Here is a 24,024-nt window from a genome sequence, read left to right as displayed (position 1 = left end):
CCCTCGCTGACACCCAGGCCCACAAAAAGTCTTCAGGTGCTTTATCAGGAGTGGTGAGCACACAAATGCTTAGCGTAATAACTCCTTACGTCTCGGATATCTTTTGCATCTGCTAGCCAACAAATATTTGCTTTGTACTTGTAAGTTGTTGTGCATCCTGCCTGCGGAGTCTCTGTGCATCTGGCTGGAGGTGCTTGAAGAAACGGAGATGGAAGAGGGGCTGTAGTGTGGGGCACATCTGTACCGTCACGCATAGTCCTGGACGGGCACAGCTCCAGCACGCTTGCGGTTGTCAGCTTGGAGCACGGTCAGCTTTCTTTTCTTTTGTGAGTATCGTGGAAGACAACATTTTGTGGCTGTGTTCTTGGGAGCAAACATTGTGATGGGTCTTGGTTAGGCAGAAACTTAATTTAACACTTTTTTAAAGGATAGGGATATCTCAGCCTACAGCGTTTCCAGGTGCGGATGAGATTAATTTGCTTATCTTAGGTGATGGCAGGTAATTGCATGTGCAGGGGAGGTACTGCAGTCAGGATGCTAAAACACAAAGAAGTCAAATGGCTCCCATGTTCCTCCCCCGCTGCGCAAGCTCTTTTGCATTAAAACACCCCTGTCTAGCAGATCTGCAGGCAGGAAGCTTCCTTCCTCCTCCTCCCTGATTAGGTTTGGTGGGGGCCGAGAAGCCGCTGATGAATTGTGACTGTAAAGCGCTGAACTTCGAGGGGAGATGAAAAAGCCTTCAAAACATTTGCCGTGGGTCGGTAATGGGGTTTATCTTCTGACATCATTAGGATCTCTGACATTTCTAGCTCAGAAACAATAACTTGCCTTAGCCATCGTCATGTTTTTCTAATTAAAGACAAAGCTTGGTAAATATTTTTTAAATGATTGAATTTCCCAAGTATGGAAAACACATGTCGGGAGTCAGGCTGGCTGCATCCACCGCGCCTTTTCCCACAGCGTCCCTTGGAGCAGACGAGTGCAGATACAGATTTAGAGCTGTGGGTGACAGGTTTATCTGGGATGATTGGCAAGGATTTATAAAGCAGGAGGGGATTTACTTTGCGCTCTCTCCTTCCTCTTCCCCCTTCTCTCCCCCCTCCCTGACCCCCGTCTCAGAAATAGGAAATTGGGATCACATTAAACCCTAATTGGTTTGGCTCCAGCACTACTCCGGTGGCTGCCAAATAGTTAATTTATTGCGTGAGAGTTTGGCCATGTGTTGAGAGGCAAATTTGCTTGAAGCAAGAGATCTTTGTAAACTGTACATCCATTCCAGTGCCAGGTCCTGTTTACGGCGACACCGGAGCAGGAGGTGCATTCCATCCCCATCCCGGCAGCACGGTGAGGGGGGAACCCTGCCGTCTGCCTCCCTTGCTCCCCAGCTGAAACGCTTTCAGGAACAGTTGCCTGAAAGAGCGTAAAGTGGTTTTAGCTGGACTTGGCGATCGACGACGTTTGGAAACTGCCAGCTAGATAAGACATGGGAGGCTCTCAAGAGAAGAAATGCATCTGTTTGGGAGATAACATCAGGCCTGGGCTGTCACCGCGGAGCAGGGCCAGGTGGGGACTCCCTGGGGGTGGCAAGATGCTTTTCCTGGATGAGGTGAGGAGGGGCAAGTGGGAAGCAGGCGTATCTGGCTGGCTTCCCGTGGCCTCGCGGAAGCCCTCCCTTGTTCGCTTCTCTGTGAGGTCGCTTGGGCCGATGGCTGTTGGACATCCTGGATTTGCCGTTGCTTGCTGTTGGATCCCAGGCGTCTAGTTGCGTTTGGCTCCCGTGAAGTTTTCTGGAAGTTGGGCTCCAGCAGAAGAGCTTGAAGGACAAGCAGCCCTTGTTTAGGCCATCGCTGACGCTGCGTTCACTGGCACTGGAAAGGCAGTTATTGGGATTAAAGAGGATGCTGCAGCCTGAGTTAGCATGGCTCCAGTTTTGGACTATGATTTGAAAGAGGCTGTGTAAGGAATAAATCCATGGCTGCGGCATTTTCTTTCATTTCTCGCTGAGTTAAATAACAAACTTTGTGTTAGGGAGCTGCTTCCAGCTCCGAGGCAACAGAACGATTACTGCCGTGCTCAGTGGCGCCCGTTCTGTGTCAGCTGCTGTTTCCATTGTGAACTTGATACCTGAAGGCTCAATATTGTGACCCTTTAATTTTCAGCTGCTAAAACGTACCACGCGAGCTGGCTAAAAGGGAAGAGCTCAGAGGGGAATTGGAAATAGTTATGCTGCGGGAGCGGTGTGTTTCTTTGGGTATTTCTTAAGTGCTGAGTGTTTAGGAGAAATTGATAGGTAGTAGCAATGCGCTCTTAGCAATACTTTTCCTTCTGTAGCTCCTGCTTCCTGGGATGTAATAAAATCCATTAAGTTCTATTTATGATCCAAGGCCCAATATAGTAATAGTTTTATTTGGATAATTGTGGCTGTTCTACAAATAATGAGAATACTGAACACTTCCACAAAACCCAGGCTGTGTATTTAGAGGGGCGCAGGGTTGGCACGGCCAAATGTTAAGTTAGTTTTTCTGAGGAGTCAGAGAGACATCGGCTCAACAGAAAAAAGCCTGGATCAAGCCAAGCATCTCCGTAGGAAGGTGCCGCTGTGCTGCCCTGGATTTGCCAGCCCTAGCACGGAGGTGCTAGCAGGGTCAGGCAGAGCAAAGGGAGACAAACTGGACAGGTACTGGAAGCAAACGGCGAAGGTTTGTTTTGGAGAGCATCTTTGCATCCCGAGGTCTGAAGGCAGGTTAAACATTCCTTAGGGAGCCACTCCCCACTTTTGTATCTCCTGCCTACTTTGAAATGCATCCATTTCTAGGATGAGCTACTGTAATTACTTTAAAGTACACTGTACTTCCACCACTTTTGGCAAGAAAGAAGGAGGAATGCTGCGCTCCATCACCAGACAAAATAGAAATCAACAATTGGGATTTTTCTCAAAGAGCGGATCTAGCTTCTCTGTCATTAAATCCGAGTTGGATGGAAGCCTCGTGCCCATTTTGCTTTCGCAAAATGAGCGTGGCGTTCTGCAGCACACAGCCCGTGTTCACGCAGAGCTTTAAAGCAGCAAATTCTAGCCAGAAATTCTTTGTAGCGCTTTGCTTTCCTTCTGCTGTTTCCTTCCTCCTTCGCACTACAGATGCTGATGGATCACCTTCCCGTGGTGAGTAACGATACGCGCCGTACTTTACGTTGTGCTGAGAAACTCGGTCATCTACAGGAACGTTTTTTCAGAGATGCATTACCACTCCTAAACCGTTGCAGATCAGGAAGCATTGAAAAACCTTCAGGCCTGGCTTGAGATCGCTTGTGTCATCCTGGACACCCACCTCCTGTTTGAGCCTGGGCACATACCTGAGTGTGTATTGGTGCTTGTGCCATGGTTGAGTGCACGTACAAGCTGATGCATCCAGGTTTCTAGCTTTCTGTGCATTCCCTGCTCCCTTCTCCTCCCCCTTCCTAAAGGGAAGTTGTATCAAACTTAATATCTGTCTTCATTGTGGAGCCACCAGCTTCCCCAGACCAATTTTTTTTTTTTTTTGGCTAGGAGATCTGCTCAGAGATAGAGAGAAAAGGCAGCAATCTTGAGGATAGTTTCCAGAAAAAAAAAAAATACAGTAGATTTGTGGCAACCACGAAGCAAACCAGTTTAGCAGATCTTGGAGAGCATCCCCAGGACCTTGGCAGAGGTTCAGGGCTGTGGGGTGGAGAAGCACAGAGGCAGGAACAGATCCTTAACCCGGTCTCTGCTGTCATCTGTTTCTCCAGCCAAGCCACCCCTCACCTATAAATTTGTACACAGAAAGGAGAGGCCAGAATTGAGAGATGCAGGCAGTGGCTTGTTCGTAGAGCTTGTAAATCTGACTGTGGGGTATCAGAGACTGAAATCAATGTCATACAAAACTGAATTTTTGGTGGATTGCCTGCATGCATTTACTGCTGTTCGTTTTCACCTCTGCTGCGAAATTCCTGACTGCCCTTAGTTCACCTGAGTCTCTGCATTCCAGAACAGACTGGCTGGTGCCTTTTTTTCCCCCTAGGGGATGATTTTTTTCTGTGAAAGTGTGGTCTGCCCTCTGTATCTAGGTATGCTGAGCACTGAGAAGTTAATTTGATGGAATCTTCTTAAGAAGAATCATGGACAGCAGCAGATTTCCTCTTTTGGAAAGCTTATGGCTGGGGACCTTGCAAAGGGAGTGGCGAAAGCGACCTGTGCCAGCTTTGATTTTAGCATCGCCGTCCCCGCTGTCTGTGTCAGACCGCACCTACTTGGCCTGGCACTGGTTTTGCACCGCGGTACTCCAAAACTGTTCACAGGCACTCGTCTGTCCTCTTTCTTCTTGAATCTACTTGTCTCAGTGAACAAACCTTTTTTTCCCTTGTGATTTTAGCAAGATGAAAAATAAAACTTCTTTGTGTGTGTGAATGGGTAAACAGCTATCAGAGCACACAAACTGTTGGGCAGCTAACTTTTAAATGTTTCTTGATTTGCCTGCTACCAGTTTTATTTAAACGTTAAATCTTCAGTCACTGCAGCTACTGTGTTCATCAGGTTTTATTTCCCATTTAATAATTACGGCAGTTTCCCTCGAGCCCCGTACCTCTAATTAAGAAAGCTAAGTTTGATATAAAGTTAATGGAATGGAATTTGTTATATTTTTATGGTAAAATATGCTCGCAAAAATAACATTTGTAGATTCAGTCACTACTCAAAGATGTCCCTGTTCCTTGCAGGGGGGTTGGACTAGATGACCTTTGAAGGTCCATTCCAACCCAAACCATTCTATGATTCTACAGTTCTACTCCTGAACATTGTTTACCACATCTCCTTGATCCTCCATCAGTGCTGATGACTTTTCTGATGGTGTATGGACAGAACAAGCCATCAGAGACCAGGGTCTGTGCAGAAATTCTTGCCTTCCATGCAAGATGGTTCAGCTGGCATAGGATCTCTGCTTTTTTTCTCTCTGTGCATCAACACAGATTGCCTCTATTCCCACCGGCAGTGCACTTTCACTGTCCTGCCAGTGCTCTTGGTCGTGTAAGGTGGCCCAGGAAGCCCTGGAGAACCTGGCAGCCCTGCACGAAGCTGGTCCTGCTTCAGGTGGACTCTGAGCGGATGCGACCCAAAGCAAAAAAAAAAAGAAAAAAAAACCCAGATGGGACCAGAAACGGTGACTTGTTCAGGTGACCACATGCAGTAGTCCTCTCTCTGCTGACTCTGCTTCTCCAGCTCTGACTTCTGTGAGTCTGCAGAGCAGCAGGAACAGCCAGGGTGAGGATGAGCCAACGGACAGATCTGCCTGCGTCCACACAGCGTGCCAGGAATTTAAATCCGTCACCAAACCTTACTGTCCAAATGGCTGTGCTTCTCTCAGCGGCGGCTCCATGAATGGAGATCCACCTCTTCACACCTGTTTTATAACACAGAAGCAAAATATTCGTGGCATCCAAATAGTTTATACCCTGACAAACAAATTCTGGCAGTGGGAGCGTGAGTTTCCATCTCATTAAGCTGTTGGCAAAGCTCTGGTAATTCCAGTCACTGATATAGGGCAGGAATTATCCCTCGACACAACTGGTTGTGTCAGGTCAGAGCATCACTGGTTTTTCTCAGCAGTTGTGCGTTTATACTTGAGGGTGGAAGAAAGTGTTGAAATGTCAATTCATTGGGTTCTTCCCTGGTGTTGGAGCAGGATCTTCTGAGGTCAGAAAGCAAGTGTCTGAGGATTTTTGTACAGTGAGCATAAAGTGGATTTCTACGCCTACGTTGTAATGAGGAATTGTTTTCAAATCAAATGTTTTTTTAATGCAAAGCCTGGCACTGATTCTCGGTTTTACAGAGGCTTGAAGGTTCAGCTTGGAGGTCACCAACTCAACCGCAGCCCAGGTTGGCTTTGACAAAGTTCCTGCTGTCTCACAGCTGTTTGTCGGTCTGTATGAAATCAGGTGGTGGTCTTGATCCATTTTATTGGGGACAGGTCGGCTCCGCCATGGCCGGCCCCATTTTTGGCACACAGGAGGTGTGCCATGGGTTGGAGAGATGGAGCTGGGTGAGATTGTGGTATCTTCTGGCTCCTCTGGCAGGCTTTTTGTCGAAGGGGTAGTACGCAGATGTCGATTGGCATGGGAAATTCACCTCCAGCGCTGTTACAGATTTTACGGTGTCTTGCAAACAAGAAAGAGCAGTTTGCTCTCCCTGCCTCATGATACGCTACGCAGCTTGAGACAGGCGCGTGCAAAATTCATCTTAGAGGTCCGTCGTCCGGCCCCCGAGACTGAGGAATGTTTTAGTAGGGCTTTTATAAAATTTATACGCTTTATCAAAGGTCTTATTGTTTCCTTGTTAAAGTGGGATTATCCCGCTGGGATTAGCTGTTCTGCATGGGTCAAGAAGACAGCCACACTCCAGTAAACTTCTGCCTGCAGAGACGTGCTGTGCGACGGCCCAGGCAGGCGGGAGGCTGAGCACCAGGAGACTCGGGGATGCAGGTGCCCAAGAGGAGCTTTTACAGATGTCGCTTTGATGGGACTTGACTCTCGAACACATGGAAGAATTTTAGTGGGCTGCACCTCCAGCGCTTCCTAGCAGTCAAACATCCCGTCTCCGAGGCTTCTGCTGGCATTTCACAGCCCCTCTCGCTGGTGTGAGCCTTAGGGGTGAATTTGCAGCTTTTCCATATGCCCAAACAAGCCGGCAGGAAGACCCTGTAATTTGCACAAGGATCATCTGTAGTCGATACACATTGACCCCACAGGCTTTCCTGAACGAATTCCTGTCAGTTTGTCTTTGCAAGATGTGATTTTTGTCCTCAAATTGTCTCCTTTCTTCCAAAAGTTTATTATATCTCATGGATTTCTTTTTCCCGTATGACTACGACTCTGAGTTAGGTTAAACTCATCTAAAAATCACTGCGAAGCTACAGATAGCTTCTTCTACTGATGCGGTAGTGTCCAGACGTTTGGAGCCTGTTGGGAAGTGGTGTGTTTGGGGTTTTTGGGGGTTCCTGATATAAATACTGTCATCGCTGGACACGGACTTGCAGGAAAATGGTGAAAAGAAATGCTGAAGCAGCGCGGCTCCTCAGGTAGATGTGTTACACTGCTGTTGAGTTGTAAGAATTCTCCAAGAAGAGTGAACTCTTGGATCAGAAGCCTCCTCAGACTGCAATATTGACTTGAAGAGTGGTGGTTTTTTAAGTGGCTGCTGTGAAAATCCCTTAGAAAACAGTTTAGTACTACTTCTGCTCTGCTTGTAATGACGTTCCCTGGAGGACAGGTATTTGTCATCTATTTTTCTAGATCTGCAGGAAAGTAAAATTCCAAGTACTCACGCTGTAGCTTGGAGCATCAGGTCAAACACGAGCAGCATGTGTGCTTTGCCCTCCTCTGCACCACGCTGAGCAGCCGGGGAGCTTGGCTGCCGGGAGCACATCGTGGTGGTTGGGCTTTGCCGCGATGACGCTGGAGAAGCTGCAGCGCGCCGTGCCTGCCTCTGCCCCACGCTGGGCCGAGTCCCACAGCAGCCCTGGCTGGGTGGGTGCAGCCCAAAGCTGCTGTGCGAGCGGTGCGACTGGTTGTAAGTGTATGATCATTGGGGCGTTCAGTGGTGGTCTACAGCCCTGAGTAGGACCGGTGCTATCCGTTACTCACATCTTAGAATCACAGAACGGTTTGGGTTGAAGGGACCATTAAAGCCCATCCAGTCCAACCCCCCTGCCAGGAGCAGAGACATCTCCAACCAGATCAGGTTGCTCAGAGCTCCGTCCAACCTGGCCTGGGATGTTTCCAGGGATGGGGCATCCACCACCTCTCTGGGAAATCTGGGCCAGTTTTCTACCACTCTCATTGTAAAAAACTTTTTCCTAATACCTAATTTAAATCTGCTTCCCTCTATTTTAAAACTGTTACCCCTCATCCTGTCACACCAGGCCCTGCTGAAGAGTTTCTCCCCATCTTTCCTGTAGGCCCCCTTTGAGGTTCTGGAAGACTGCTATAAGGTCTCCCTGGAGCCTCCTCTTCTCCAGGCTGAACAGCCCCAGCTCTCTCAGCCTGGCCTCACAGCAGAGCTGCTCCAGAGCTCTGATCATCTTTGTGGCCTCCTTTGGACCCTGTCCAACAGCTCCACGTCCTTCTGATGTGGGCTCCAGAGCTGGTTGCAGTGCTACAGGTGGGGTCTCACCAGAGCAGAGCAGAGGGGCAGGATCCCCTCCCTCGCCCTGCTCCCCACGCTGCTGGGGATGCAGCCCAGGATGAGGTTGGCCTTCCGGGCTGCAAGGGCACATTGCCAGCTCATGTTGAGCTTCTTCCACACCTTCAGGGTTTTTTTTGGTGGCAGGTCAGCAAAAAGCTGACTGTGGCCACTAACCATACATGAACGAGTTGTCCTGAACTCACAGCTCAGTGTGCGGCATTTCAGGTTGCTTAGGCTCAAAGCGGCCAGGTTGTTAACCGCGACCGCAGCATTTAGAATCCAGATACTGATATGGCCTTAAGTGGGGCAGGAGCTGCCGTAATGCTGATCTCCCCCTGCAACGCGGGGCAGGGCTGTGGTGGGCCAGGTGCTCGCCTTTAACTGCAGCTGCTCCATCTGCAGAAACAGGTGGAGGCGTTCAGGATTGTCAGCAAAACACAGCTGGGAAGAGTTAAGAGCAGCCCCACAACACGCGATTTCACCTGGGCAGAGCGCTCCCCGGAGCGGGATCTCCGGCAATAACCACCGCTTCACCTCGGCGATGGCCCTGGGCAGGATTAATGAAATGAAGAGGAAGTAAATGTATGCTTGAGCTAGTTTATTATTTTTTTTCAGTAGCAATACAGCCAAATCAAGTCAGCTGTTTCCAGAATGCTGCCTTTTAAGTGCCTGTGCCATCAGATCCAGCCCCACTTCGGAGAAGCTTTGCTGATGAACATCTCTCTTTCATCTCCTGCTCCAGGTTTTTATTCTTGTTTTTAAAATTAAGATGTTTCTTTCTTATTCTTTCCCCTGAGATCTATTTTTTTAACGTAACTTCTGTAGAAAATCCAGATTTTTGACAGCTCTTGAAGTTTCAAGTTTAGTGAATCTGAGTTGTGAATTGAAGGTGATTTTTGGCCTCTTCCTCTTTCCCCTATGTGCACGTTAATTGAGTTCAACGTACAGACATCTGACTTTTAGCTCTTGGCAATTGTCTGAACATGTGCGTGGGGTGGAAGACCTTTGACTTCTCTGATGTGATGCTCTGGACAAACTCTCCTTTCAGTCTCTTGAAAAATCTTCTCTTTGTACCATCTGAAGTGGTTTTCAGCGTATTACCTACTAGGTTTGTGGGAGCAGACAGAGGCAGGGCGTGCTGGGCGCTCTGCTCATGCCAGGAGGAGCACAAAGCATGAGCAGATCCCTTTCTCCTACGTAGAAGTGAGGGATCTGATGGCTCCTGTCCCTTTGTCCAAGGACGATGTCACCTGGGTATAAAATGCTCAGATCCAGGGCAGGCAGCTCCTTGGTAATGCTGTGTTTCCTCCTAAGCACTTAGGATGGGGAAAAAAAGTTTCGGGAGCTTTGCATGAGTCTCTTCTCCCCGTTTCTCTCACTCTGTTGGGAATTTTGTTGTTAGTGCTGCTGGTGTGACAGGGAAGGAGCTCGAACGCCCAGGCAGCGAGTGGAGATGTGCACCTCTGGGTGAGGTGGGTCACCCTCAATCTGCGCAGTGGGCAGCTACGGCTGGGAGTGTTGGGTGCAGACATGGCGGCGGTGGAGGGAGCTGATGCCTCCAGCAATTATGGACCTCCTCTTTAGCTTTTCCATGTTAAATCCTGGAAGTTTTTAAGGGTGGGTGGGCTGTGTGCTTTGTCAGCCTGCTTTTCTTCAGCTGTTTCTCTTGGGAGAAGCTAGCTGTGTTTTTTTGAGACTTTATTTTCTATACTTGTTGTGTTTTGTTGAATAAGTTTGTTTCAGAGGTATCTTCTGATTGAATCATTCTTCTGTTGGAAAATGTCCATTTGTCAGGACAGAAACTTTCCCTGGGACCAGTATGTGCTCAGGAGATCAGAAACCACCCGAGGCGCTCAGTAATTGTATTTACTAAACTGTACAACATGGCCTAGATAAATATTTACTGATTTGAATATACTTCTTTGGCATCCTGGTAGAGTGCTGGCTGCTTGACCTTTGGCTGTCCTGATATTTCCTTGTTTTGTGTAATTTTTGAAAGAGGGTTGGGGTTTTTTTGTTTGGTTTTGGTTTGGTTTAGTAACCATATGGAAGGTGACGATTTTAAGTCCAGGTTTCACAGGATGGGGGTTGTTTCTGCCCAGGCCTTCTCCTTGCTGAGGTCAATGGATGGTGTCCTCAGCTCAAGGTGTAGCGTTTGAAGTCTCACTCTGACAATGTGGCTTTTCTGCACAGGGAAGCTGCTGTGAAATCTGGATGTGAATTTGCAGCGTACCAGCTGCTGCACTAATGCCAGCTGCAGAGATGCACAGGAGCTTTCTGTGCTGGAAGCTTTCTGCTTTTTTTTTTCCGTTCTTTTCAGGAACAGTTCGAGGTGGCACTGTGGCCAGGGATCTGCTCTGCAGCTGGCACGGCCCTGCATCAGGGTTAGTGTGCCGCCACTCTCTGAGCTTTGATGGGCTGTGGTTTCACCGTCGCTCAAACCTCACTGGTGGTTGTGGAGAGGAGGAGAATTGAGCGTTGAGGGGAGGATGGATCCTGGTGGATCCTGGCAGGTCCTGGTAGATCCAGCAGCACCACCAGACACCACCATGGCCCCATGCGTGCACTTGTTGGGAGGGAAGGGGCCACCCCGGTGTGACCGTGGGCTGAGCTTGGCTGCTGACCCTTGGAGGAACAGTGGAATGGGAATGACGAGGGATTTGGACCGGAGGAGAAAAATTCATGTTAGCGCCTGAATATAGTTTTTCATCCTCTTTAAAATTCTTCTGTTTCTTTGAAGTGTGAATCCCAGATGCTACAAAAGTATTTTTCCAGACACGGCTATGCTGTCTTGCTGTGTATTTTCCACCAAATTGCTGAATTATTGTTTTCCTTTTGGCCTTCAATTTTTTTCATAGTTTTATCTTTTTGTCTGGATGTTTTACATGGCTAGAACTCGTTCCTGCCCAGCATACCGATCTGAGAACTCCCACGTGAGGCAGCGTCCCCACCGAGCTATCGCATAGGACAGGAATGCTGGCTTTTTGTCCTGGAAACATGTAAACATGAACTTCCTGTGGACACGAGCTGTAAATGCACAGATAGGCTTTGCTTCCGACAGAAGATGAAGGTAACAAAATTTCAGGTCCTCACTCTCTGTGCCTGGTCCTCCTCGAGCCGCCCCCGAGAACCCCGGAGGCGGTGGAATCGCAGAGGCACGGGCAGGAACCTGCTGGTTGCCCTTCACCTCTGGAGATGAATCTTTCCCTTTATTTTTCCCTTTTTCTGTAGGCACCCAAATAGGGATGCGATCCTAATAGAAGCCAATTGGAGACTCTCAAAACCCTAATGACTCTACATTTTGCTCCATTGGCTGTTTTCTCCTTTTGTTTCTCCCTGCTTCTCCCACCACAGGGCTGATCTTCAATTTCGGGGCGTAAACTCCATCCTACATCGAAAGCAGACCCTTGGGATAACGAGCTGGTCAAATTCTGGCAGTGATTAGAAGACTTCACACGTTACCACCCATGTCTCTTAATCTTGCTGGTTTTTCTACCTCCAAGAGGAGATCTGCATAACCCACGCTAGTTGTTGGTTTTCCCCTTCTACACTTAACGCTTCGCTCTTTTGCGTTTCCTGCAGCAGCAGCTCGCAAGCCTCGTCCCCTGTGGGGCTGGGGGCTCCGGGCAGCCATGACGTGAAGCCGTGGCTAGCGAGCCATATGCCTTACCTTCCTTCTCCCAGTGCCAAGACAAGCGTGCCCGCAGCTCGCTGGGGGAAGAGGCAACGGCACACGGAGAATAACCGCCTGGTTGCCCGTGCCGGCTGTTTTTCAGAGGTGGATGTGTGCTTTATTTCTAGGTAGGTAGCCCAGGCAAGTGGCTGAGCTCAGCAGATGCTGTGGGCTTGTAGTGGTTGGGCATGACCATGATGGTCTTCATGGTTGACTGTTGGGAATGTTGAGGCTTCTGTGTGCTTTCAGGGAATGGATGGAGGCAGGTGAGGGGCTAGGAGGTGGTGGAAGCAGAGAGTGATGCAGAAATAAGGCAAAAAAAGAGATTAAATGGAAAAGAAAAAAGGATTTAGAGAGGAAGGAGGAGCAGCTGCAGGACATGGAAACGAGGAGCAACAGGCAGGATGAAAGGAAGATCTGGATGGAGGCTGAACTCTCTTAATAAGCATCCCATTAATTAATACTTTCTCATGCGGCAGCGCTGGGGCATGGATGAAATCCAGTCCTTCTCGGCCTGACCTCCGCACTCTCCTCGCCGCCGTGCTGGTTTCTCCTTGGCTTCCCGCCCTGAGCGAAACCGCAACCTTTCCGACTTCTCCGGGCAGAATGAGAGGCACATGGCAGTGGTGTAAGTGGAGCCTCTCGCAGTCGTCTGCGCTTGGGTGGGCGTGCTGGTTCTTTCGTAAACTAATAGCTCCCAGCAGTGCTACTAAATCAGACTTGGTGGAGCCGGGAGCGGAGAGTTGGAATGCTGGGCCAGGCACAAAGGGCTGCGCTGGGTTGTTTCTTTTATTTTTTTTTTTTTATTTTCCCCAAACCCACCATTTGCTGGGTCCAAAGGGCCAGCTGACAGCAGGAGAGGGAGCTGGCGAGGACAGGCTTTGCAAAGGAAAATGATTAAAAAATAAAACAGAAAAAATAAAAATAAACCCCACAAAAAACGCGTTGAAAACATATTTTTTGTGGTCATTGTTTGGCAAGGTGGAAGGAAAGGGAGTCCTTTTCTAAACCTGCAAAGCCAACAAACTGGAATGCTACTGGAAAGCCTTAAAATCCTTTGTACTGATGGCTTTACTGGGTAAAATGAACATAACAACTGAGGATTTTCCTTTTTTTTTTTTTTTTTTTTTTTTTTTTAAAAATCATCTTAAAGGGATACTGTTTTGAGTAAGAAGTTTAGATTTTTTTTTAGATTTAAAAAAAAAAAAATCACGGTTACCAGGTTAGTGACCTCTAATTTCTGAGAACATTAACCTCCTTTGGTGCCTCTGCGATGCCAGGATGTGGCTGGGAAGGAGATGGGGATTGACCACCTCCTCTGAAGGGCCAGGCAAGAGCCAGAGCCCCAACAGCACCCGCCCAGGGACTGGAGAGGGGGGAAGCTCTGGGTGAAGGGGGAAAGGATTCTGTTTAAGTACCTTAATCCAAGATAAAGAAAGAAAAGCCGTTATCAGAGGAAAAGCCCCAGCCTGCAGGAGGGAAGTCACCCCGGCAGAGGGAGGCGCAGGAAGCGAGCCGGGGCGTAATGACCCTGCTGTAAGGAAGGGGCTTGGGATTCATCACGTGCGTTTTATTGCTCATCTTTTTGATTGTAAGTGCTGCACTTCCTGGGAGGAGACCAAAACCACAAATTCTGCTCACAAGTCCAGCTTTAACATGTGCTTTCTTAATTGTTAAAGATCCTCCACAGAGGAGGTGGTGGGGAGCACCAAGAGCCCAGACTTCAGAGTGAGATGTCTGATCCGGGAAACAGCCCTCAAAGCATCATCTCACCTGCAAAAGGGAGGATTGCTGCTTCCAAAGCTTGTCTGCATCGTAAATACATGCTAAGGGGGCTGGCCCGCTAAGGACTGGGGTGAAAATGTCAGATCTAGGCAGGTAACTGGGTTTTCTGGAGGAGCAGGGTGGTGCCTGAGTCAGCTGCAGCAGAGAGCACCGTCAGCACAGCTTCAAGGCCAGAGATGCTCCTGATCCCCCACCTGGGTGTTGGGCCGTTGAAGATGAGAGTCACCAAAATGGCAAGTGGAGGGGCGTGGCCATCTGTATTTTAACAAATCTCTGTAATTGAAGGGAACTGCTATTGATCTGGAAAACGTTGTCAAGCAGCAGAGCTGTTGGACTAGACTTAATCCTCTGCAGGCTGGGTTTTACTCTCTCTAAATAGGATTACTCATTTTTTCCATATTTCTGTGTTTGGTTTAAATACCCGTGACAGCTACAGAGGCTTGGGTTTCTAATCAGAACAAGGGTGTTAGGCTTAGGAATTGGTGTGTTGGTTTTAGGGGGATTTTTTTTTTGGATAGGACGTCAGTTTCTGGGTGTTTTTTCTTTACATATGTGGTCGTATAGCAGGAGTAATGCAGCTTTTGCTTAGGTGCCCCTCACCCCAGCCCTAAATCAGTGGCCAGAGGTGTAACGTTTCAGTAACTTCTTTAGGTTGTGCTTAATTCTTTGTTGCACCTTTGCTCCCGCTGTTGTTTTTTGCGATGTCTGATCATCGTTGTTCTGAATATAAATTCTGCCAGCTCAGTTAAGGCCACTTTTAATACCTTTTTTTTCCCCTCTCTGGGCAGTATTGAAATGGCACAAAAGCTAAACACTGCTCACATTCACTCCTCAAGGAGGCAATATGATCAGATTTCCTTGACAAATTAAGCTTGTTAACATAATCTGCCACATGCTAATTTAAATACTGGATGGATTGAAAAGAGGATGTTTGTTAAATGTGATAAATTTGCTAGGAATGGAGAGGTCTAATCTCTGGTTGGGGTGGGTGCACGCCGCTATCTGCTGAGCTTGAACTCAAGTCAGCGAGCCTCTCGCACAACCCCACCAGCATCGCTTCAAAGGGAGCAGTCCCTTCTTGGCTCCGCTGACTTGTAAGGAAGGCATGAAGGAGGCAAGAAAATGTTTGGCTTTCCTGCCAGACCTGAGCCTGGAGGAGGATCCCAGTTGGTTTCTATCAGATTCCAGTTAGGATGAATTTACGGTTTCCACTTAGCCTGATAAATGGCTTTGGCTGCCTTGGTGCGTTTGGATTTATTTTTCTGTGCGATGGAAAGTGGTCAGCTTAAAAAGGCAAAGGCTTTCCAGAGTTGCCGTGAATACAAGAGAAACTTCTTTCCGAGGTAAGAACACAGCAGGCAAAAAAAATAAAGCCACGACGCGTCGTGAAATATGGGTGGAATTGAAGAGAAATCAGAAGTCGTTCGGGTCTCTTGTGCTTGCTGTGGCAATGGGCTGTGATAGGTATAAAAAAAAATCCACTGTAAATTGGAAAAATTCTTCACATTTCCTCACTTTCCTCAGAAACCACACTTAGCAGCAGGTATCAATAGCTCCCAGTGTTCAAACTTTGTTTGCATCGTTCTTTCCATGGAAAATTCCCAGGAGAAGAAAGCAGATGAATGCGGCAAGCCAGGGAAAGCCGTTTCTCCCCTGCTGCCTGCAGCCCTTCCCTCCACTGCAGTGGTGATGTCTGGGTGCCCTGGTTTTGGCTGGGACGGAGCGAATTTCCTTGCCAGTAGCTGCTGGCTTTTGGGTTTAGTATGGGATTTGGTGTGTGAAGAATGTTGCTAGTACAGTGATGGTCTTAGTTATTGCTAAGAAATCAAGGAGTTCTTCCAGGCTTCTCAGGTTTTGCTCGTGTGTGGGTGCAGGAAGCTGGGAGGGGGTACCCTCAGCTGACCCAAACTGGCCAAAGGCGGTATTCCGTACCATAAACGTCACGCTCATTGTGTAAGGGGGAGTTGGCCGGGGGGCAACGCGCTTTCTCTGCTGGGAAATGGTGGTTCTGAGATGACTGCTCAGGAAATCGCAGTGCCGAAATCACTGTTCATTCCAGGATTGCTGTCTGTTCCGTAGTCACTGCTCAGGGTAGGCTGTGTCAGTTGTCGGGTTGTCAGGCAGTGAGGAATTGTGCATCACTTGTTTTGTGTGTTTCATTATTATTATCTCTTCCATTGCTGTCCTAGTAAACTGTCTTTATCTCAACCCATGAGTTTTCCTTTCTTCCCGATTCTCTCCCCGATCCTCTTGGGGAGGGTGAGCAAGTGGCTGCGTGGTACTTATTTGCCAACTGGGGTTAAACCACAACACTGGGTTACAAAATCTATTTTAATGCACATTTGGGGAGCAGGCTAGCCTCTTGGTTACGTCCAGCTGCTGCTTGAGGTCGGTACGTGACATATCTCGGTGTCTTCCGTTAGTGCGTTGTCTCTGCTTCCCCCGCTCTGTTTGCAAAGGCGGTGGCTGAGCAGGGCATGGTGCGCAGGGTGCTTTCTCCTGGCTTGTTTTGCGGTAACAGGAGCTGCCGTGTTGGTGCTGCTGGAGAAGCTGACTGGCGGTGGCATGCTTGCCTGCGGTTCCACGGACCTGCCTCTGCCGATGGGTCGCGGTTTGGGTGAGCTTAGGTGATGCTGAAGATACAATCCATGAGCCGCTTAAAGAAGGCTTTGGAACAGCTTCTCCTCAGGGCACCCACCAGGTGTCCCCACCTTTAGCTTTTGTGCCTTGAGAGCCCAAAACCACACATGCATCTTCCTTACTCCGAGGCCGAGCCGTGAGGTCTGGCGTATTCCTGCCCCGACCCCGGCCAGAAGTGGGGATGTCTGGCTCGAGGATGTTGGGTTTTGGGTAGAAGTTGGCCTGTAGACACCATGGCAAAGGGTGCACATGTTTTCATAAAGGTTTATAAAGTCAAATCATTGTAATTATACTTAAAATACTTAGTGTGGCTTGACGTTTTGACATTTCAAACTACTTTAGATTGTAAAAATAGGGAACAGCCTTATTTAGCCATGGGGTCACAAATGGTAGTTACAGCCCCGTTGTCAGAGTTGGGGACAGCTCTTATTTATGTGAAGTGAAATGTTTACAAGCTGTTGAAGACTGTAAGTTAAAATAGGATTAAAAAAAAGGAGGTGGAGGAACATCTAGTGCTCATAACCTATTTCAGATAAACCCTCCAAACCCCAGGCCATCCCATGAACCCTCTAAGAGGGTTTTCTCTGATGACTTTGACCCAGAGATCTGGCAGCTCCCAAGCTGCATCACTTGAGCATCTTGTTTTTGTCACAGAGCGTCCCACTCCTCTCTCGTGCTCAGACCAAGGTCAGCTTTTGAATTTGCTGGCTGTTTCAGGCTGGTTTGGTGATGTTAGGACAGGATGGGGCAGGGAACAGTGATACCTGATGGTAAATGCCTTAAGCGTAGGGCTGCATCCTCTGCCTGGTACCGTCCCCACTGGGGGCAAAGCTGCAACGTGAGCTTGCTCCTTATAAGACATCAGAGAATCCACATGAGAGCCACCACTGTTGGGATGACCCCGGCCGGGGAGGGCTCCAGTTGGGGACCTCACAGCACGAGGCGCCAGGGAGCACATCATGAGACACAGGCCACAGGAGAATAACTTTATTCGTTCTGGTGCTCATGGAGCTGCCTGGGTTTTTCCTCCCTTTATTGTCTGTATAATTTCGAGACGGTTTTTCCGTCTTGGCTTATGAAACATCGAGAGCTTCAGGATTTTGCGCAACCTTCATCAGAAGTGTCAGAAGCCTCAGCGAGCGAAACTTTCTGAAATGCAATGTTTTATGGACGTGCCTTGCCAGCAGCCCTGCCAGCGGGGACTGGGCGCAGAAGGAGTGGGCGCTGGTGGGTCTGCCTGCCGCATCTGCCCCTTCCCACCCGCTCTGCTGCCCCAGCATCGCTTCGCAGGGTGCTCCAGGCGTCTCCAGGTATCCGTGTGTTGACGCTTGGTTGCGATTCACTTTTTTTTAACTGAAGCATATAAAATCCCTGCTCTTGGTTGAGGTTTGGAGGCGGGAGGGCAGCTGTGCCCCCTCTGCCTGCAGCCCGGCTGCCCTTCTCGGAGCGATGCGCTCGCCCAGCCGCAGCTGCGGCAGCTTCGTGTGCTGGAAGTTTCCTGCCCAAATCCCTCCTCCCAGGTACCATCCAGCCCCCTGCCTATGCTGGGGGGCTCATCCTCTGTGGGAGGAAAACACGGCCTGTGTCTTCATGAATGCATGCCATGCCTACTCACAGAATGCTTTTTAATACATCCTTTACAGCAATTTTGGTTTGTTTTGTTTTTTTTTTTCTCCCTTTACAGCCTTTTCCCCTCCCAAAGGGAAGCAGACGTACCTTAAGCAGAGACGCCAGGGTTGAAGGCTTAGGTGGGATGCCAGGGGCAGTACTTTCAGAAGGTTTACAGACAGGGCTTGGCAGTTACCAGTAGCCTACCAAACCCCTGGAAATTTCATAGAAAGCTGCGTTTTGCTGTCTGTGAGTGAGCAGGGATCTCATCACGCTTACACCAACTGGGGAGAATTCTGCTCCTGTGATTTCTGGGCTTCTGAACAACCAGCATCCCTTGGCTTGCGTTTTCAGTTTGCTGTCCTGGCAAGGTAGGCAGGTCTCTGGTTCTCAAAAAAGTAGCTGGAGGGAGAGGTGGTGTTGCCTGCAAAGATTTGGAATGGATTATATCGAGATCTGAACCTGCTCAGCTTGGAGAAATACGGACTGGAGTGGTGAATCCCTCCCGAGATCTTAAAATGTGCCTGTGCCTGGGCCGCACACAAAATGCCATCGCGTCTCCTCCTCGCGGGGTTTGGTGGCAGCGGGGACAAGGATGGTTTGGGCAGCGACGGGAGGGATGCCTGCCTCTGCGCCGGGGCTGTACCGCAGGCAGCCAGGGACCCCCGTCTACGTGGTGAGGGACGCTGCTGTGTAAATCCGTGTTTGCCCAGCGCCCGGCTTGCGCTGAATGGCGCTGGGCCGATGGGCTTAGTCAGGGGCCTCCAGTTAATATCTGGTGTTCATGCCGCGTGTCGGGGAGCGGCTATTCCAAATTGCCAGGAGGTTTGTAGGTGGCAGAGTGACCACCTGCGTATGAAGGGGGAGAAAAATGGCCAAGTGTCGTTGTGTCCGGTGGGTTTCTGTTCCGAGCCGCCCTTGCTGCTGTGAGATCCCTGGTGGAGTTTCCTCCCCGTATAAAACATCTCGGATTTACATTTTCCTTTAACACTTCCTCTTCCAGCCGAGTAATCTGTTACACATTTAATTTGCTCTCGCTTTGAATTTTCCAGCCCTGGTTGGGTACCCTTGCAACATCAGTATCTTGTTATCTTGTTGTTGCTTCTAATTGCAAACACATGCAAGCTTTCCAGCACCGCGAACGCTGGGGCTGGGAGGGGAGTTTGCGGTGAAGATTTACGTGTGTGGGGAAACCTTTGGAAAATTAATCTGCTAGTTTACCCAACGGCTTATCCAGATTTCAAACCCAGGGGCTGATTTACACCCGGCGCTGCGTAAGGCAGAGCTGATTTCTGGAGGTTCGCTGCGGCGGAAACGACCCGCAGCGCCCGTTTCGGCAAAACCCTCCTTTCCTCCTGCCGCCGTCTCGCCGTTATTGCCGGCCATAAACAAATCCCCTGGATTTAAGAAGTGAATGTCGGCCGGGCTGCGAGGCGCTGGTAGGTGTGCGCTGGGTGACATCAGCTGGCGAGCAGCCTGGCAGCAGCGCGGCGCAGGCAGGGAGCCGAGGGTGTGTGCGCCTCTGAGCTGGGGATTCTGGCAAGGTGGAGAGCCGGGCTGTTTGGCAGGACCTTCCCATCTGGGATCCATCTGTGTTTCCCTGGAATCGGACAGGCGGCTCCAGGCAGTGAGAAATCGCAGATGTGCGGGACCTGACACATGTCCAGCTAATGAAAGGAGAAGGCAGGCTGGGCTCCGGCTGCGCTCGAAGATCACGAGTGGAGGAGGAGGAAGAGCGCTTTTATTTATATTTCAAAGAAACGAGGTGTATTCAACAGCAGCTGGATCGTTGCAACCGCGCTGCTTAGGGTGAGCGATGGATGGGTCTATTTTTAAAGCGGACTGGGTAGGGCGCAGCGTATCTGGGGGCGGCGGGGGATGCTCGGGAGGGGGATGCTCGGCCACCCTGCTGCCGAGTCGGCTTGAGGAGCGCCGTGGGTTTCGCCGGCGGTGTGGGGAGAGCCTCAACCTTCAGCGCAGGTAGAGGGAGAGGGCGGGAGCGGCGGCGTCCGCAGCGCCTCGCCGCCCAGCCTGCCTCCGCTCCACTGCAGTGGCTCTGCTGGGGGAAAACTTCAGCAGAGGAGCCGGCTGCGCGCGTGGGTTCTGCAGCTGCAAAAATACTGAACTCTAAGGAGGGATGCGTTAGAGCTCTCTATGTTGCTATGGAATGGTGTATTTTATGTTTCCCCCCCCCCCAACCCCTGGTAAGGAAAAGGCTGGGATTCGGCATTTTCTGGGGAAATGAGAAAGCAGGAAGGTTTTTCTGTGTTTTAGTAGAACGTGTTTTCTGCTGTGCCTAGCCTTGCTCTCACTTGTGCATGCTGATATTGAAGCTGGGGGGGGGTGTAAATCTGCAGAGGCAGATTTCTTCCATCAGCTCCCGAATTTCCTTAATTTCCTCTGTGTTTTCAGTGCTTCTCTGCATTGTGGCGGAGGCTGCTTCCTTTTTGTCTCTGTGCTCCTCGAGCAGCAACTGATGCTACCAGCATCTCAATCTCTCGGATCAGTTTTGTGATACCAGAACAGACCTCCCTGCCCTGTGTGTTTTTACTGTCGGGCTGCGGATTGCTGTATTTTCTTTTATTCCATTGTAATCTCCCCATCCTGCATGTGTGTTTTAACCCTGCACTTCTCCCCCTCCCTGTTTTTTTTGGGAAGGCTCAGCAGTTGGAATTGCCCCTCTGACCCTCCTGTTGTAAAGATCCCTCTGTTGCGTGGTTGCTGAGCCGCTTGCCCCGGGCGCGTGCTCTGCAAAATATTACCGGCTTTTTCTCGGCATGACGGTAGTCATGGTCATTTTGTGCGCCGGCAAAATCCTGCCCGGCTGCGGGAGACGCACCAAAATCAGCGCCCAAAGTTTGGGGAGCTCAAACGTGCCTGAGGATGGCTTGCTGTCGAGCTGGGAAAAGCGAGAGGAATATTGGCTAGGCTGTCCGGTGAGGATGGTTCCCCTTGGGGCGCGTTGCCGTCGCTCCGTCGGGGTGGTTTTCAGTGTGCCAAATGACGGGGTTTCCCCGGGGAGAGCGTGCTGCAGCCTGGCCGCGCTCCCTGGCAGAGTGCTGTGCTGCCACACGGGCTGCAGCTCCGCGCGTGGCCAGTTCTGTGCCGCTTTAGGGTTTTCCTTCTCTTGCAGCAGGCAAGCATTTGGCTATGGGCTTTTTAAAAATACATATTGTAAGTTTGCTTTGACAGACACACCAAACACCTCCTGTGCATCCCTCGCTGTCCCGGGGAGGAGGCAGAAGGAGCGCACGCTGCCTAACGCTCTGCGACTTCCGTGTCTCAGAGTGTCCCAGCACAAAGGAGGAACGAGAAGCAGGAAATCTCCGGCAGAGCCGTACAGAGAGACGGTATCTGAAAGCAAAAAGCCGTGCTTCTCCATTGTGGCTCTCCGGAAGGCTTCCCAAATCTGCGAATGCAGCGCAGTGTGTTGGAGCGTCTGCTGCCGTGGTCTCTTTGCAGGTCGGGCTCTGATTAGGCACACAGAAGTTTTACCAGCATCAGAGCAGCATGATTTGGTCATTAAATAACTGATTTGCCAGTGTCTTGCCCAAGCCCTATGGAAAACTTTTTTTTTTTTCTCAAGTTCCTTTATTTTTGGAAAGGGTTTGGGGTGCCTGACAAGCTGCGTGCTTAGGTGAGAGAGGTGGTTGTATTTTGGGGAAGGGGGTAGCTTGAAACCTGATGGCCAGTTGGATGTGCTGCCCCATTTTGACCAAATTATTTACAAGTGAAGACTTGTTTTTTTCAGAATTGTCCACTGGATAATGTGATTTTTCACTATTAATATGGAAAAGATGTTTCTTCTGATGGTGACCTTGGCTTTGCCTAAATGACTGTGGGTCCTCCCCAGCCAGGTACCTGCACCCCAGCACATCCACCCGTTAGAGAAAGCCACAAATAATGCAAAACTAAGAGACCCTGGTGTAAGAAATAAGGTAAAAGGGGTACAGCAAAGGCAGGTTGAGCAAATTTTGCCAACAGGAAAGCGCAGTGAGCCGAGCGAAGGACTTGAAGGGTCTGAGGAAGGAGCAGAGTTACTAAAGGCAAGGAGAATAAATCATTAATCTGAGAAGTCTATTACACAGGCAACGCCCTGAGGAAAAGAGCAGAAACTCGGTTTAATAGTGAAAAGGCCAAAACGGTGCTGCCAGGTCGGGTTCCGCTCTGCCCGGGGACTGGAGCCGCAGCCCCTGCCTGCTTCCACGATGCTGCTATTGCTGCAAGCTGCATCTGCTGGTTTCTGCAGAGCCTTGTTTAAACCCACGGAAGCCAAAAGCAAAGGAAGCTTTTTCTCACATGAACCGTGGGTCAGGCTCTTGGGGGTTTTATTCCTCTCTTAGGCCAGTGTCCCTGAGAGAGCAGGGTTTCACTTCTTAACGCTGCCTCGTCTCTCGAATGGGGTGCGAGTCCCAACTTATTTCACTGCTGCTTTACAGGGCTTTGTCACGCGTCGCTCACAGTGGATTTTGACTTGTGGAGGTTATCAGTGGGGGAAAGAACGTGGTTTGACCTCAGGAGCTGAATTTTCTAAACGGACCGATAAACGCAGGAGCCATCAGCTGCGTTTTGCCGGAGGCAGCGCTCTCCCACGGCTCTGCGCTGGGGTAGGCGAGCCAGGTGGCCTCTTGTTTTTTAGGGTTTGGACAAAAAACAAGATTTGTTTGACGTGTGTGTGCGATGTTTATAGTATAGCGGGATAGCTGAATGAAGTCATTTGAGGACGTGGGCATATGTAGCAGATTTAAGGCAACGCTGGCTAGTTCTTAAATCTGAATGGGAGATGGTCGTAATATCTTGCCTGTTGGGTTTTTCCCCTGTAATAAGTATAGATAAGCCAGCTCTTGTTCTGGGCTAGATTGTAAGCTTGTCTTTATCCTAGCGTGTAGTGACTGTTTCCATATCCGATTGCTGTTGGAAGTTAGGTATGAGGTGTGTTTCAGCAGACGCTCCGGAGGAGTCCCTGGGGGCAGCATCACGGCAGGTCGCTGGGGGCCTGTTCAACTTCGATTTTTAGGATGGAGACTGTCTTAATTCATGCAGCGTTCAAGGAACGGCTGGAAAAACCCTTGTTTAGAGCGAGAGCAGAAGCTGGGAGAACTGGTGAGCCATGATCCCACAGTTAAAGCGGCATGGAGAGGCTTTGGGTTGAGTTCCTGGGTCTGCAAGCGATTTTCTGAGGCAAGACCTTGACCTCAGCACTGCTTTGTATGTCAGCAGCTTATGTCCAAAAGGACAATAGTGATTTCAGACGTTTCAAAGCATTTTAAAGTGTAACTATCGTGCCTTTTATTGGGCTGGGCAGTGGCATTTTTATAATGCCAAGCTTAAGGTTTGAGAATAATGTGGATGATTGAATTTCATTGGCGCGCTCCCGGCTGCAGGACTCCTGTCTTTCCTGTGCTATGCTGTTGAAGAGGACAGTTGCAGGTGGCCAGAAGACTGCTTAGAAGAACCAGGAGTGTTGCAGGTCTGCTGGTTGGTTACTCTGTGGTTTTACGGAAACTCAAAGCCAAGAGTCAGTTTTCCTTCCAGCAACAGGATGCCACAACCTGACGGTGGGGTGCTGCACAGCCATCCCTTTCAAAGGCATCTCTTTCACAAAAAAAAAACCCAAGAGAGCCCCAAAAGTATTGATAACCATCACTGAGCTCGCCCCAAAGATGGGAAGCAGGAGGAGGAGCAGCCCCGAAACAGCTCAAACCTGTTGCTCCGCGGCGAGCGGTGAGTGTTTAAAGACCTGGTATCACTTAGGATGCTGGTGGAGCGGTGGGGGAGTGGGTTATTGTGCGGGGAACAGATGTGCCGTGCGCTGTTGCCGCGTGCCGGCTCTGTGCCGCTGCTCCCGGCACCAGGTGCAGCCATTGTTCCGGCTGGTCCCTATTCATCCGCCCTCGGCTGCCGCTCCGCGCCCGCTCCCTCATTGTTTCTCCAGGAAATTAGCATTAAAAACCCATCCCAAACCCCCATGTCCCTCAACTGCAGGTGACTGTTATTGGCCCCAGCTGCCACCCTTGTGCTTGATTACTTCCATATGGGCTTGTGGCAAGGAGGATGCACTTATTGATTTTTTGTTTTATATATATTTATATTTTTTTCCCCTTTTCTATTCCCCCCACCCGACACT

The 24,024-nt window shown here is 49.8% G+C and overlaps 1 protein-coding gene across 3 annotated transcripts in view; it reads left to right on the top strand.

Annotated features, from left to right (window-relative positions):
* Positions 1–24,024, top strand: part of CBFA2T2 (CBFA2/RUNX1 partner transcriptional co-repressor 2) — a 65,210-nt gene that overhangs the window by 4,139 nt on the left and 37,047 nt on the right. Inside the window, exon 1 of one of the 3 annotated variants that reach the window (XM_086760568.1) lies at positions 19,618–19,706. The exons of the other annotated variants lie outside the window; for them this stretch is intronic. The gene's annotated coding sequence lies outside the window, so the exon portion shown is untranslated. Of the gene's footprint in view, positions 1–19,617; positions 19,707–24,024 lie in introns of those variants that run through there. 3 annotated transcript variants of the gene reach the window in all.

This window comes from Chlamydotis macqueenii, chromosome 16, assembly GCF_036417535.1.
Source record: "Chlamydotis macqueenii isolate bChlMac1 chromosome 16, bChlMac1.mat, whole genome shotgun sequence".
NCBI lineage: Eukaryota > Metazoa > Chordata > Aves > Otidiformes > Otididae > Chlamydotis > Chlamydotis macqueenii.
Note: the sequence above shows the minus strand (reverse complement) of the source record. Positions and strands in the feature narration are given on the sequence as shown.